Source organism: Acomys russatus, chromosome 8 (assembly GCF_903995435.1).
Source record: "Acomys russatus chromosome 8, mAcoRus1.1, whole genome shotgun sequence".
In the NCBI taxonomy this organism is placed as follows: Eukaryota; Metazoa; Chordata; class Mammalia; order Rodentia; family Muridae; genus Acomys; species Acomys russatus.
In genome coordinates this window covers 23,573,560-23,587,352 of record NC_067144.1, presented here as the reverse complement: position 1 = coordinate 23,587,352, position 13,793 = coordinate 23,573,560, and the positions used below count along the sequence as shown (strand labels likewise).

General features: G+C 38.4%; 1 non-coding gene and 1 pseudogene across 1 annotated transcript; both read left to right on the top strand.

Moving 5' to 3' along the window:
• The first annotated feature begins 592 nt into the window (after positions 1 to 592).
• Positions 593 to 1,009, top strand: LOC127193275 (60S ribosomal protein L23-like; annotated as a pseudogene).
• A 2,087-nt stretch (positions 1,010 to 3,096) lies between these two features.
• LOC127193537 (small nucleolar RNA SNORA72) lies at positions 3,097 to 3,228 on the top strand. Its single transcript, XR_007831172.1, has one exon. It is a non-coding gene; the product is annotated as a small nucleolar RNA SNORA72 (small nucleolar RNA).
• The last annotated feature ends 10,565 nt before the right edge of the window (positions 3,229 to 13,793 follow it).

Genomic DNA, 13,793 nt, shown 5'->3' with positions numbered 1-13,793 from the left:
AAATAGTTTGACATCAATTAAACATAAAAGTAAAGAATAAAGATGACAAAAATTATAGAAGAAAATTTGAGGTAATCTTTGTGACTTACAGTAGACAAAATGTTCTAAATTAAACAGAAAAATAATTAATCATTAAATTCCTGACAATGTAGAGTTTAAGGTAAATGACCTGTTTAAAAGTTATGTCTGAAAAATCCTATGATACTTAAAAATAATAAAATATTCTATAACTTGTGTTTGATTAAATACATATCCACAATCTTTAAAATGTCCTACATATTACAGAAAATCCAAAAAGGCAAAGCCTATGACCAGACACCTTACAGATAAATATACTAACTATTCCACCTTGAGTAATGAACCATGAGGTGTTGTAGCATTCCTATTCTGACAACTCACAGTTAAAATACACATTCCAGGGGCTGTAAAGACACCATAAAACTTGACCTCTGGACATTGCTGCTTGAAATGCAAAGTAGCAATTCTAGACACATTGGAAAACATTTAGTAACATCATATAAACACTTTCTAAGACCCTGGTCCTAAAGAATTAAAAATAAGCATTTAGCCCAAGGGGAAGCAATGACATGGTGGGTCCTCCGGAAAGAAAGTCCTAATGTCCCTGGGTCTTCTGGTAAGAGCAACAATCAGTTGTACTGACAATATAGGAGCCAAAAATCTGCATATCATCTCTGTGATGGAATCGAAGAACAACTGAACAGAATTCCTGCTGCTGGTGTGGGCGACACTGAGATGGCCACTGTTAAGAAACACAAACCAGAACTAAGAAAAAAGCTTCATCCAGCAGTGGTAATTAAACGAAAGTCATATTGAAGAAAAGATGGGATTTTTTTTTTAGTTTGAGGATAACACAGGGGGCACCGTAAACAATAAAGGTGAGGCGAAAGGTTCTGCTATCACAGGTCCAGTTGCAAAACAGTGTTCAGACTTGTGGCCCAGGACTGCATCTGATGCAGGTAGCATTGTGGGATTTTCCAGTGTGGTGTAAAATATATTCATTAAAATGTCTTTGCTCATTGAAAAAAATACCCATCTAAATCAGTTTATTCACAATCGTTCACACAAGCTTCACTCATTGTAGTAAAAGACTAGAAATATCACAAACATTCAATCGAAGTAATAAACACATTGTGTTATATTCATGTCATATGGTACCATTTGTGTGTGACATCGATAGCTCCTTATTAGGCAAAAGTGATTGACGGCAAATCCTGTCAGGAAACTTATATTTCATGATGGGTATGTCCCATTTTGTGATAGTGGCAGTGTTGTCATGATTATGCACTTTTAATAAACTCATGAAACTATATACTGCACCTTGTACAGTTTTATATAAATAGCATCTCAATGAAGCAGTTTAGGAAAAATAGGAATATCACTTGCTCTCTACACATGCTTAGCTTTTTTTAACCTCTACCAATTGACAGTGCTAGGAGAGAGGCCAGCAAGGTTTGTCAAGCAGATGCAAATCCTCCATTCTGGCTTAGAGGTAAGCTTGACCTTTGCCTGTTGTAAGTCTTCTTTTGTAGTATTGACTAAATTCCAGCTTTGTTTTCAAAAGAGAATCAAGACAAAATAAAACTGTTTCTTGAGAGTCTCCAAGAGGCCACCCAGTGGCCTTTGCTTCTGGAGACACAAAGCCTTGCCACTGCAGCTGTCCACACTATCTATCTGTCTCTTTTCTGTATGCAAGGATACCGCTCCTGCTCTTTATTTATTTTCTTTCTGTTTTTCTTTCTTTGAACAAAGCATCCCCATCTGGAAGTTCATCAGAGACTCTTCTGCCTCTTGCTGATCCAAGCTTCCAATTTACAATGACAAAGCTCTGTGTAGGGAACTCAGGGGGAACAAAGTTCTGGATAGGGAAAACTCTGCGTCATTCCTCAGGGCTGCGGCTCTGCTTTTTCTCTTTTGACTTTCTGCACCAAATTACTACACTCCATTCAGCCTTTCGACTGAGTCCTGCGTCAGCAACTTCCCACAGCTGCGAGAGCAGCTGTGCGTCTACCTCCCTCTCACTGGTGGCCCTCATCACACCCAGCCCCCGAAAACACAAACTTCTCTCAACTTTCTGCCCTTGACTCAATGTTCTGTCATCCTAGAGAGCCTGGAAATCACTTCACACGTCTTTAAAGAAGCTCGATCTTCAGGGCTATCTTCAATAAACATGATTTTTACAACAGTGAGGCTAGAAAAATGTTTTTATTTTGGGACGATCTTAGCTTCAAGTGTGAGAAAGGGCAGGGCGCACCACGGTCCTTATTTAGACATGTGAAGAGAAAAGTACACTGATTGATAAGATTAGGAACCATTCAGCGAACAGCTCAAAAATGACTCCAGCACTGCTCTTCGACAAGCCCGTTTGCCTCTTTCTGAGGTGGATGTCACCCGCCCCAGCTTAGAGGTGAGTTTGGAAGTGTAAGGGAACTCTAGGGCTCTCCTGCCTGAAGCAGCTTACTTAACTCTACTTGAGTTTCTAAGTGGGCGGGACCAGAACATCACCCCACAGCAACCTGTGTTTCTGAGGGACTCTGAGCAGCGGTCAAAAGGTTACTCATCCCCCTCCCCCATGTTTTCCTGGGTGACTTTAGGTTTCCTTTTGTTATCTTAATTGCTCTCCCAAGCTGATCTACTCACTTTTAAGTTCCACATCCTCATGAACCACTTTTCTTAGATTAAATGACCATCAGGCTAAAATTTTGTCCCTGTCAAAACAAGACTAAAACATATCTGCACTTTTTTGTGTGATTCAGAAAGCCCTATTATGCCACTAAGAATACCTGACTTAGATGAATTATATAGTATGAAATATTGAGAACATGAACATGAATAAGAAGTCTAAACTCATGATCACAAAGCCAGGGACTCCGTGGCCTTTGAGCTGTTTATGAATCATAGCATTAACACATAAGGCAATTAAGAATTTCAAACTCTCTAGTTTCTTTCTCTATAACATCAGTTCATTGATACATGTCCAGTGACTCTCACAGAGGTGAAATTTATCTAAGTGTATTTTTTTTTAAAAGTAAACATGCAAAGTAAGGAGGATTATTAGTAATGGAAAAACCTTGAAGACTACGAATATTCTCGCTGTTCAGATTCTGTGATATTCAGGACAGGCTAGACATTTGCTATAGTAAGGCCACGCATGTGTCCCCAGACCTAGGTCTTTACCCAGGTCTGGTTTTCTAAATGCTGGTGACAAGCCAGGTCTGGTGTATTACATGATTGTTCTAGGATGGTTGAGATTATAAGGTCTTAAGAGTGTCCAGTGCCACTGTAATAAAATTTGCACATACTGTTAATCTGCCTCCTTAGCTAAGGAACATATGGAGGAATTGTGTGACTATCAGTTGCCATTAAATGAATTGTAAAACTATTATTTTAAAAAAAACTTGAAGAAATCTACTCTTCACCATTCTATGTATATTGTTCAGAGGCCATGAATAATACACAATAATACAGTTTATAAAATGGTGCGTTTGTTATCCTGAGCATGCTTGTTTTCTCCTCAGTGGCGATTGCTCATGCTATGTTCATTTTCACTCATGTATCCGCCCTTGTGCTATAACCACTCTGCTCTACTTGTGTGCTTGCTCATTGTGAAACCGAAGACTCTCCTTATCCCACATTGTCTGTGCCCAAGCATCATTTTTATACTTCCTTTCCAATTTCTCCTTTTACCTGCCTACTTGACCCCTTCAGTGCCTCTAATTATAACCCCAATTTGCAACAGAGAAATGAAAGATTCAGCAATTTTTTTTCAGTGCACATGTTAAAGGCAAAGCAGGTCCACACTTCTCAGATTTCTCATGAACCAATTATACGTGAACAATAGGACTAATTCTAATTCTAGTCTGCTTCAAGGGCTAGCAGGCAAGAAACATCTCAAAATGATTCAAACATCTCTCCATGGGTAAAACATCGCAGACAATCTCTAGGCACATGCATTCCATTGTCCGTGATACCTTCCAAAACTATTTAGGATATGTTGCTTAATTCACACATCCTTAACAGAATAAATAAGAGGTGTTCTTGCTGCCTGGGGGTTAAAAATGATCAATGCCCATCTTACACCCATCAGAATGGCTAAGATCAAAAACTCAAGTGACACCACATGCTGGCGAGGATGTGGGGAGAGAGGAACACTCCTTCATTGCTGGTGGGAATGCAAACTAGTACAGCCACTTTGGAAATCTATCTGGTGCTATCTCAGAAAAATGGGAATAGGGCTTCCTCAAGACCCAGCTATCCCACTCCTTGGAATATACCCAGAAGATGCTCCAGCATACAACAAGAAAATTTGCTCAGCCATGTTCATAGCAGCCTTATTCATAATAGCCAGAACATGGAAACAGCCTAAGTGTCCCTCAGTAGAAGAGTGGATAAAGAAACTGTGGTACATATACACTATGGAATACTACTCAGCTATTAAAAACAAGGAATTCCCGAAATTTGTGGATAAATGGATTGAGCTAGAAATGATCATAATGAGTGAGTTAACCCAGAAGCAGAAAGAATCAAATGGTATATACTCACTTATATCTGCATACTAGCCCAAGGGGCATGTCCTACGAAAGCCTTCACTTACCAGGAAACTGGGACAGAGGGGAAGGCATCCTATTGGGACTCTAAGTGAGAGATGCATGGGAGAATAGCAAAATAAAAGGATACAGATGGTCCTAGAAATCTACAAGTAGAACAATATGATAGGCAGATTTGGGCCCAGGGGTCCCGCTCAAACTAAGGCACCAGCCAAGGACAATACAGGAGGTAAACTTTAAACCCCTTCCCAGATCTAGCCAATGGTCAGAATATTCTCCACAGTTGAGTGGAGAGTGTGATACGACTTTCTCACGTACTCTGGTGCCTCACATTAGACCATGTCCCCTGGAGGAGGAGACCTGGTGGCACTCAGAGGAAGGACAGCAAGTAGCCAAGAAGAGACTTGATACCCTATGGGAATATACAGGGGGACGTAATCCCCCTCAGGAACAGTCATAGGGGAGGGGAATAATGGGAAAATGGGGGGGGGAGGAATGGGAGGATATAAGGGATGGGATAAACATTGAGATGTAACAAGAATAAATTAATAAAAAAAAATAAAAAATAAAAATATGCATAAAGAAAAAAAATGATCAATGGTATATTTAATCCTAGACTTGTCAATGTTTTCCTCAGTAAATTGGCTGCTAGCTCTAACCTAGTGGATTGTCCAGTAGGATTCTTTCATACTGATTCAGCAAATCCAGCGGTAACGCACATGAGCCACTGGTAGCAAAGTTCTGGGGCATGTGAGGCAGGCAGGATTCAAGCTCAGATTGAGCAGTTCAGATCAGTACCCTGTTGTTAGCTTTCACAGACTCCTGCTGGCAGGTGAACATGAGGTGTGTTGTTTCACAATGTGGAGTCCAATCCTCAAGGCACAGTGGGTAGAGTGCACCTCTCATTCTGCCTTCTTTGTAAACAATTGACTCCTTTAAGTGTGCCCACACAGTTTGTACAAAACGGATTCAACTAGGTTTTGAGATAGAAAACCACACCAAGTACGATTTATCTGTTCTAAATAGCCCTAGCGCACACTATGCTGATAACATGTCAGATGAAGGCTGACCTCAAGTATTTATGAAAAACCCCTTCCAAAGGTAAGTTCAACCCAATCCTTACTCTTTATGCAATTTGAAAACATAATGTGTAGTCATTTTTATTAAAAGTCTTGAATCATAAAAAAAAAAAAAACCATAGATCGTGACTCTGCACTAAATACAACTTCTTCAAGGAAAATGTAGTTTATTACCTTTGTAAGATAAACATGGCTAAAATTTAAGTGAAAGCAAGCTATGCTAGAATTTACCTGGAACGTGGAGGCAGGGAGATCAGGAAATAAGGGCTATGTTAATCCACATAGCCAGTTTTAGGACAGGAGACACTGTCTCAGAGAAACAAAAAAAAAAAAAAAAAAAAAAAAAGAGGAAAATTTTATACCATAAAGTTAGCACTTACACACATTTTAATAATCAGGTGAAAATTAAGTAAACAACAATCCCAGATGTTGTCCAAATGGTATATGAAAATGTAGGTACATGAAGTTAATTTCCATGGCTCTTCCAGCCTGATCATCGTAGCATAGGCAGAGATTTAGGAATATGGTAGTTTGAAGTCATACTTTTCATTATGCTTTTCATATTCCAATGATTAATTAGTAGCACTACAGAAAAATGTACTGTTTAATTAATAAGAGTAATTTAAATGATCTTAATTGGACATAGCAAAGTCTCCCTTCTAAGTGATTATGCAGAATTCAGGGCTTTAAAAAAACTGTAATGCTGTGTAATACATGTGGCCAGTAAAGACTTGACTTTCTTATTGCTTTAGACTGCAGCATATAAGCCTACTCTTACATGTGGGTGATGAGTGGTTGAATGCCAGCATTTCTTGGCATTTACATAAGTAAAACTCCTTCTTGGAGTTAAATAGGTCACTAAAACCAAAACCCCATTTATCACCGTCTTCCGAGACTAACTTGTTAATAAACTACTGAATCTATACTGTTTTTTCCATCGCCATTTAGAAAAGCAGCACAGCAAGGCCCTCTATTTAGAGTCTTCTCATTTAGAGGGTTCTAGTGTGACTGTGAACCTTTAGCATTTCAGATGTGACCCCTCAACATAACTCAACAGTGAATTCTTCCAGTGAGAAATAAGTCTAAGATTTCAAGGCCACAGCATCCTCTTAGTATCAACAGGCAAGGACTACCTTTACTATGGAAGAGTAAACAAAGTCACTGGTCACTGTTCTTCCCACATTAGCACTGGCATATTTAGTAGAATATAATTAGTGTCTGTCTGTGTGTATGTGCGTGTGTGTGTGTTCATTGATTAGTCTGTTTGAAGGTAAGTAAAGAATATTTAAAAGCCAACGTCATATCAAATTTAGTACAAAGAATATTAAGTGTCCCCCTCAACCTTCAGTCATATGATATTTAGTTTTGCACGTCAATTCCCCATTTGCTAAAGATTATTCTGGATATTTCTGTAATGATGGTTTTGGATGAGGTTTCCATTTACATATGTGTATTTGAAAAAGCGGTTTGTCCCTTTTAGTGATGGTGGGCCTCACCCAATCTATTGAATTCCTGAATGGAACAAATAAGAGTAGCAAGTCACCCCATTCCCACATACATACACATAGAAGGCAGCTTCCTGAGTAGGAATTCATTTTCCAGTGTACTACAGGACATTACATGACGATGTTCTTGTATGCTCACTCCACTGGCTTTCCTAAGCAGCCAACCTGTTGACAAGCCAGGATGAATACCGGCGTGAAGATCCACTCCCACCTCCCTACCTACCTCCCCATACAAATGTTCAAATTCTCTGATGAAACAAAAATAAGTCAAAAGAAAATGCAATATGTTGAGATGATGTTTTTTGTCGCATACTCAGAACACTGAAGTCTGTTTATGAACCACAGAATGCACTTAAAGCAACCCCAACACCATGGTTGTTTTAATATGGAATCCAATCATCACTCTTTGGATAAGGATTTGCTGCCTTTCTGTGCTTCTTCGTTTAACCCATAATGACAGATTTTAGCTGACCAGAGGCTGTTATATATGGCAGGAAATAATATTCAATGCAAACTAAAATATTACAATCCATAAGAACAGTTATGTGCTATGACTTGAGAAGTTAGACAATGAAGATCTAACATAGAAGTGTTCATATTAAAGCCAACATTAGGAAAAACAGTTCATTTAGAAAAAGGATGGAACAAAAGAGAAAGAAACCACACAAAAAAGAAGGCTCTGAGACTCTTGTTCACCACACAGTTACAACCCCCAAATGCATGCCCATCTGTATGTAACAAATATACTGAGTGGACAGGTTGCAGTTATATATATATATTTTTTTGAGAGTCATAGATTCAGTGAGACAGGATCTCATTATGTAGCTCAGCTGGCCTCAAATGCTTGATCTTCCTGCTCTAAATTGCCTAATGATGGTATTAACAAGCATGTGCCAGCACACTTTGCCACAGAATCCCTTTGGTTTGCTAATGCATTTTGCTAAACCAAATGGAGCACATATTGCTGTCCATTATCTGCCTCAATACTGAGAGTGCCATTCTAGACTGCAGTTCCTACCCAGCTTCATGTCATATTGCAATCAGAGCAACTGGTCTAAGCATGTTTTCCCACAGTTGGTTCATGTTGCCTGCCTATATTTTTCCTATTTTTTCTAGACATCCAAGCGTCAAGTTGGAGAGTTCTATTGTCATGGTGGTTATGTTCTCTGTTAACTGGATTAATCTGGAAGCATGTTTCTCAAAATCCCCTTCCTTATGTTTCACTGGGTGAAAAAAGATCGGTATGAGATTTGGCAGGTAGACATGTGGGTAGCATTTTGTCACCACAACAGTGTGTTTACATTTGTTGCCAATATACTAATCCTCTTGTAGGAAGAGAACGGCCAAACCTGAGCTGGATGCTATCTTGTGCTTGAGATGCCTCCAGTGCTGGGCCAGGTGCATATATAATTCTCTGAAGCAGACCCAGCGCCCTCTAAAGGCTCCCTACAATGTGGACATTAAGGAAGGAAGGTGTGAAATATTCAACTTATCCTCACAAGTTCACAAGTTTTATCTAATATGCATTTGTCTCCAATTCATGATCAGTGTTTTTCTTCAATTGACAGCTTTAGGTAATGTATAGACTATGGAATTCTAGCTAGATGCTCAGGAAATAGCCTTCAGTAAGCATTTCCAGTAGCATCCACAAACATATCTGCTCTACTCTCTTGTTTTGTGTCATTCATAGCAGTGGCATGCTTCCTTGATTGAACCAAACAAGATACAAGTATTTTTCTCACCACTCCATGTTGGAATCATTGATGCTTTATTTCCCTCTACACTTAGGAGCCTCTCAGAAAATAACTAAGTGTTGAGTGTATTTATAGATCCAACTTTTAAAACGTGAATGTCAACAGAAATAAAACACAAACACCAGCCCAACCTGGAATACAGTCATGTGCTGCTTACCAATAGGGGTACATTCTGAGCAATGTGTTTTCATGCGCTGTTGTCATTATGCCACCATTGTAGGGTGTGCCTGCACATACCTAGACAAAACAGGTCAATCACTCCACCGGCCTTTGGGGAAACCAAAAACTGTAAATATAAGATGACATTGCTGACAGGACAGCACAGCACAGAAACTGTGCTAGTTGAACTTTTCATTTATAACTAGAACAAGCACACTCTAATATGATGGTTAAAAAGTAGAAGATTGCCTACTGTACATATTTGTTTGTGTTCTACTTGCACATGACTGGAAGTCTTTTGTTGGTTTTATACCAATGCCACTGCAAAAATCAAAACGAACAAGGCAGAATAACTCACTGATGATTGTGAAACCATTAGGCAAAAGGAGAATTCCAACCCTATTATCTTCCCAGTACATACACAGTCTGTCGTTTATTGAAACATGTTTCAGATGACTACATTTTTTGGGATCCATGAAAAGTCTGGCATTTTACTTAAGACACATCTGAATAAAAAACAAGATATATTTTTTTCATGAATAATGAAACTGAAACATATAGAGACCTTACACACCATGTAACTTAAGCCTCTTTCATAATTGAAATAGAGATGAAATAATTTCCCAGGATCACAAGTGGAAATAGCCTTAGAACTAAGACGAGGTACAACCTAGATCAACTTTTGGCTTCATAGTCCTTATTATGCCTGTTATTAGTGCATGTAAAAAAAAAAGTAGGAAAATCAAAGGATTTCAAATTTACTAAAATTCGAAATAGTAGTGGTATCTTCAAACACACGGATGAGATATTAAACTATAGATAACACACACTGGCTATGTAAGGGAGGTTTAAACCCACTGGTAACTTTCAGGGTCAAACCATTTTGGGAGAGGAAGAGGAAAGAGGAGAGGGGAGGGAGATGGAGAGGGACAAGGAGACGGAGAGAGAGATTGTTCAGGCACCTGTTGCTATGATTTTCAAGTGAGATGATCAACAGAGTTCAGCATCCAGTGTCAGTCCTCTCCCACCTAGGCTGGGACAAGGTCCTTTGTTCTCTGCTATATATGTCCAGCTAGTCAGTTCCTAGGACTCTAGTAATTTACCTGTCTCTGCCAGAGGAGTGATGAGACAGGACCATGAGATTCTTAATCCAACATGGGACACTGCATCTGGACTTACATGAGTTCTAGAGCTATAAGCTTAGGTCTACATACTTATTTGCAGGGCATGCATTTTACTCATTTAGCCATCCCTCTTTCCCTATTTATACATTTTAATATCTAAGGTGTCTGAGGTAAGTTATAAAGAAGGTTTCCAGAATTATATATAAGTGTAATATACGGTATATAAAGGATAAATGACCCGTGTTATTTTTACAAAAGGTGGTGAAATGGGACAATGCACTGTCACCAAAACTTTGAAGAGCTTCTATAGGATAATATTAACATTTTTTCTCTTGACACTCTAAAAGCGGAAACAGTTAGGCTAAGAACAGAGCTTCACTTCCCCCTCCTCTCCTCAAAAGCAAATTCCCTAATCTCATCCCGACTCTGTAGCAGACCATCAGTTGCAGCCTCACCTACCTCCCTGCTTCTGTCTAAAAAATAATAATAACAACAGAAATTGAAATAACTCCCTGCCGTGTATCAGACTAGCATAGATTAAAGCTGAAGATGGACAATAACAGAAAACGTAAAAACTCACAGAAATTGAACAACTCTCTACTGGATATTAAAAAACGAGTCAAGACAGAAATTAAGAAAGAAATTAAAGACTTTCTTGAATTGAAGTGAGTACACAGCATACCCAAAACTTATGAGACCTAATGAAGACAGTTCTAAGAGGGAAGTTCATAGCACTACTTGCCTATCTAAAAAAAACCCAACTCCCCCCGAAAAAACCCTAGAGATATTTCATAACAGTAACTTAATAGCATTCCTAAGAGCTCTAGAACAAAGAGAAAAAATATACCCAAAAGGAATAGATAGCAAGAAATAATCAAACTGATGTCTGAAATAAATAAAATAGAAAGAAACAAATAAAATTAATCAAAGAATCGATGAAAAATAATGGGGGTTGGTTCTTTGAGAAAATCAGTAAGATTTAAAAACCCTTATCTAAGTTAACTAAAAGACAAAGAAAAAATCCAAATTAATAAAATTAGAGAACAGGGGAGACATAGCCGACACCAAGGAAATCCAGAGAATCATAAGAAAATACTTCAAAATCTGTGCTCCACCAAACTAGAAAATCTAATAGAAACTAAGTAAAGATAAGTAATTTCAACATACCTAATAACTCTAGTGAAATTAAAAGTCTATCAACCATAAAATGCTTAGGGCAAAATGGTTTTAATGCAGAATTGTAACAGATTTTCAAAGAAGAGTTAATACCAATACTCCTCAAATTATTTCACAAAAGAGCAACAGAAGAAACATTGATCAATTCATTTTACCAGGTTTCAGTTACCATGATAGCCAAACCACATACATGCCCAGCAAAAAAAAAAAAAAAAAAAAAAAAAGGTATGGATCAATTTCCTTTATGTACATACTTGAAATGTGCTCAAGAAAATACTTGCAAACCAAATTCAAGGACATATGAAAGAGATCATCTAGCAAGATCAAGTAAACTTCATTCCAGAGATGCAGGGGTAGTTCAGCAAAATTAAACTAATATAGGCAACCCACAATATAAACACACTGAAAGGCAAAAACCAAATGGTAGATGCAGAAAAGCTTTGACAATATCCAACACCCTTTTGTGATAAAAGTTCTGGAAGGATTAGGATTTCAGGAAGCATTCTTTAACATAATAAAGGTAATTTACAGCAAGCCCATTGCCAATATCAAGTTAGATAAAACAAAAAACAAACAAGAAAAACCACAAAACAATTCCACTAAAATCAGAAACAAGATCAGGTTGTAAATTGGGGAGGGAAGAGGTCGAACAGGGAGAGAGTGCAGGAAAATACAGCTAAAGCTAAGGGCCATTTGAGGGGTAGGATGGAAACCTAAGACAGCAGAAGTGCAGTAAAAATATGTACATATATGAAGATGATCTGAATAACATCACCAAATAATGGAGCTGTTTGGTAATAGAGCCTCAACTAGACATCTTTGTTACCAAATGAAGCTTCCAGTACTGGAATTGGGTTATATCTAATTGAATTGTTACCCTTGTGGGTTCCTACCTAAACAGACATCCAGCCAGCCACCAACCTTACATTCTAAAATTGTGTCCTGCCTGAAATATTTGCTAGTGCAATGGTGGCACAGAACTTGTGGAAGAAACCAACCAATATCTGATTTGACTTAAGGCTCACTCCACAAGATAGAACCCATATCTGGCCCTGTTTGAAATTAGATAGCCCAGGGATCTAGGATCAAATCAAATACTACTATTCTTTTTTTTTAAATTAGCAGTAAAATATCTACTAATGACATCATGCTATACCCTAGATCAATGTCTTGGTATACTACCATCAGAGACGCTTCCTATTTAGCAGAGGAGAGTGAAAGACCTTGGACCACTCAGCCCTAGATGGGATGTCCCCATTCCCTCCCAGCTCAGGGAACCCAGGAGAAGAAATGCAGAAATACTGTAAGAGCAGGAGGTGATTGAGGACACCAAGAAGACAAGGTCTTCTAAAGCAACAAGACTAACATGTGAACTCACACATATTGAGGCAGCATGCACGGTCTGCACTAGATAGGATCCTAAAGCTGAAAGGAGAAGTGCACACATGCCCTCATCCCTAACTCAGAAGCTATCTCCAATTGATAACCATTTGCAAATGAAAATTTTGTTTTCTTCAAGGGAGTCTTACTGGGAAACAAACTGCTCTTAGTGGTATGTGGGAGGCTCAGCAGTGGATGGCTGGTAGGTCATGATTGAAGGTCACCAGTGCAGGTCCTGTGTCTCATAAAGTTATGTCAGGGCTTTTCTTTTTCTTTTTGTAATTTTGTGTGTGTGTGTGTGTGTGTGTGTGTGTGTGTGTGTGTGTGTGTGTATACACACTTTCTTTCTTTTACTATACAGGTCCTTTGTATGTATATTATGGTTTCCAGGTTAGTGGTTTTATGGGATTTTCGAGTGTGGGATGCAGTGATTCTCTGTTTCTTGTGTCTTCTCTTGGGCTTTGTTCCTTCTGTTGACTTGTTTTGTCTTATTCTGACATGATAATTTTTGTTTCAGATTATTATATTTTTTTATATTTTATTATTATCCCTTAGAAACCTAATGAGAGAAAGAAAAGGGGTGGATCCAGATGGGGATAGGGTGAGGAGAAATTGGGAAAAGTAGAAGAGGAAACCACAGTCAGGATATATTTTGTGGAGAAAATAACTTACTTTCAATAGAAGAAAAATAATATCTCATTATTTTTCAGAGCACAAGTAAAAGAAATTGTGGAATTTATTTAGAGCCTGAACACTATTTAGAAATCCTAGAAAACTTAGAGAATTTTAAAGTTGGATGCCTTGCCTCATTTGTAAGTTTAGGGGATGTCCTCTCAATGGAAAGCTTTAACCAGGGACTTTGGTGACAACTGGCTTTTGTCAGGAACTGCTGAGGATGGATGTTAGAATTCATGACCTCCACAATTGTGCTCTCTGTAGCCGGAAGTGCATTGTTTGAATGACAACATTTCAGTAGTAAAGTAACAACCTCAAGCATTTGAGAGTTATGTTTCTCTTGATGCCCATATGGACGCTGCATTTAGTCTTTAAT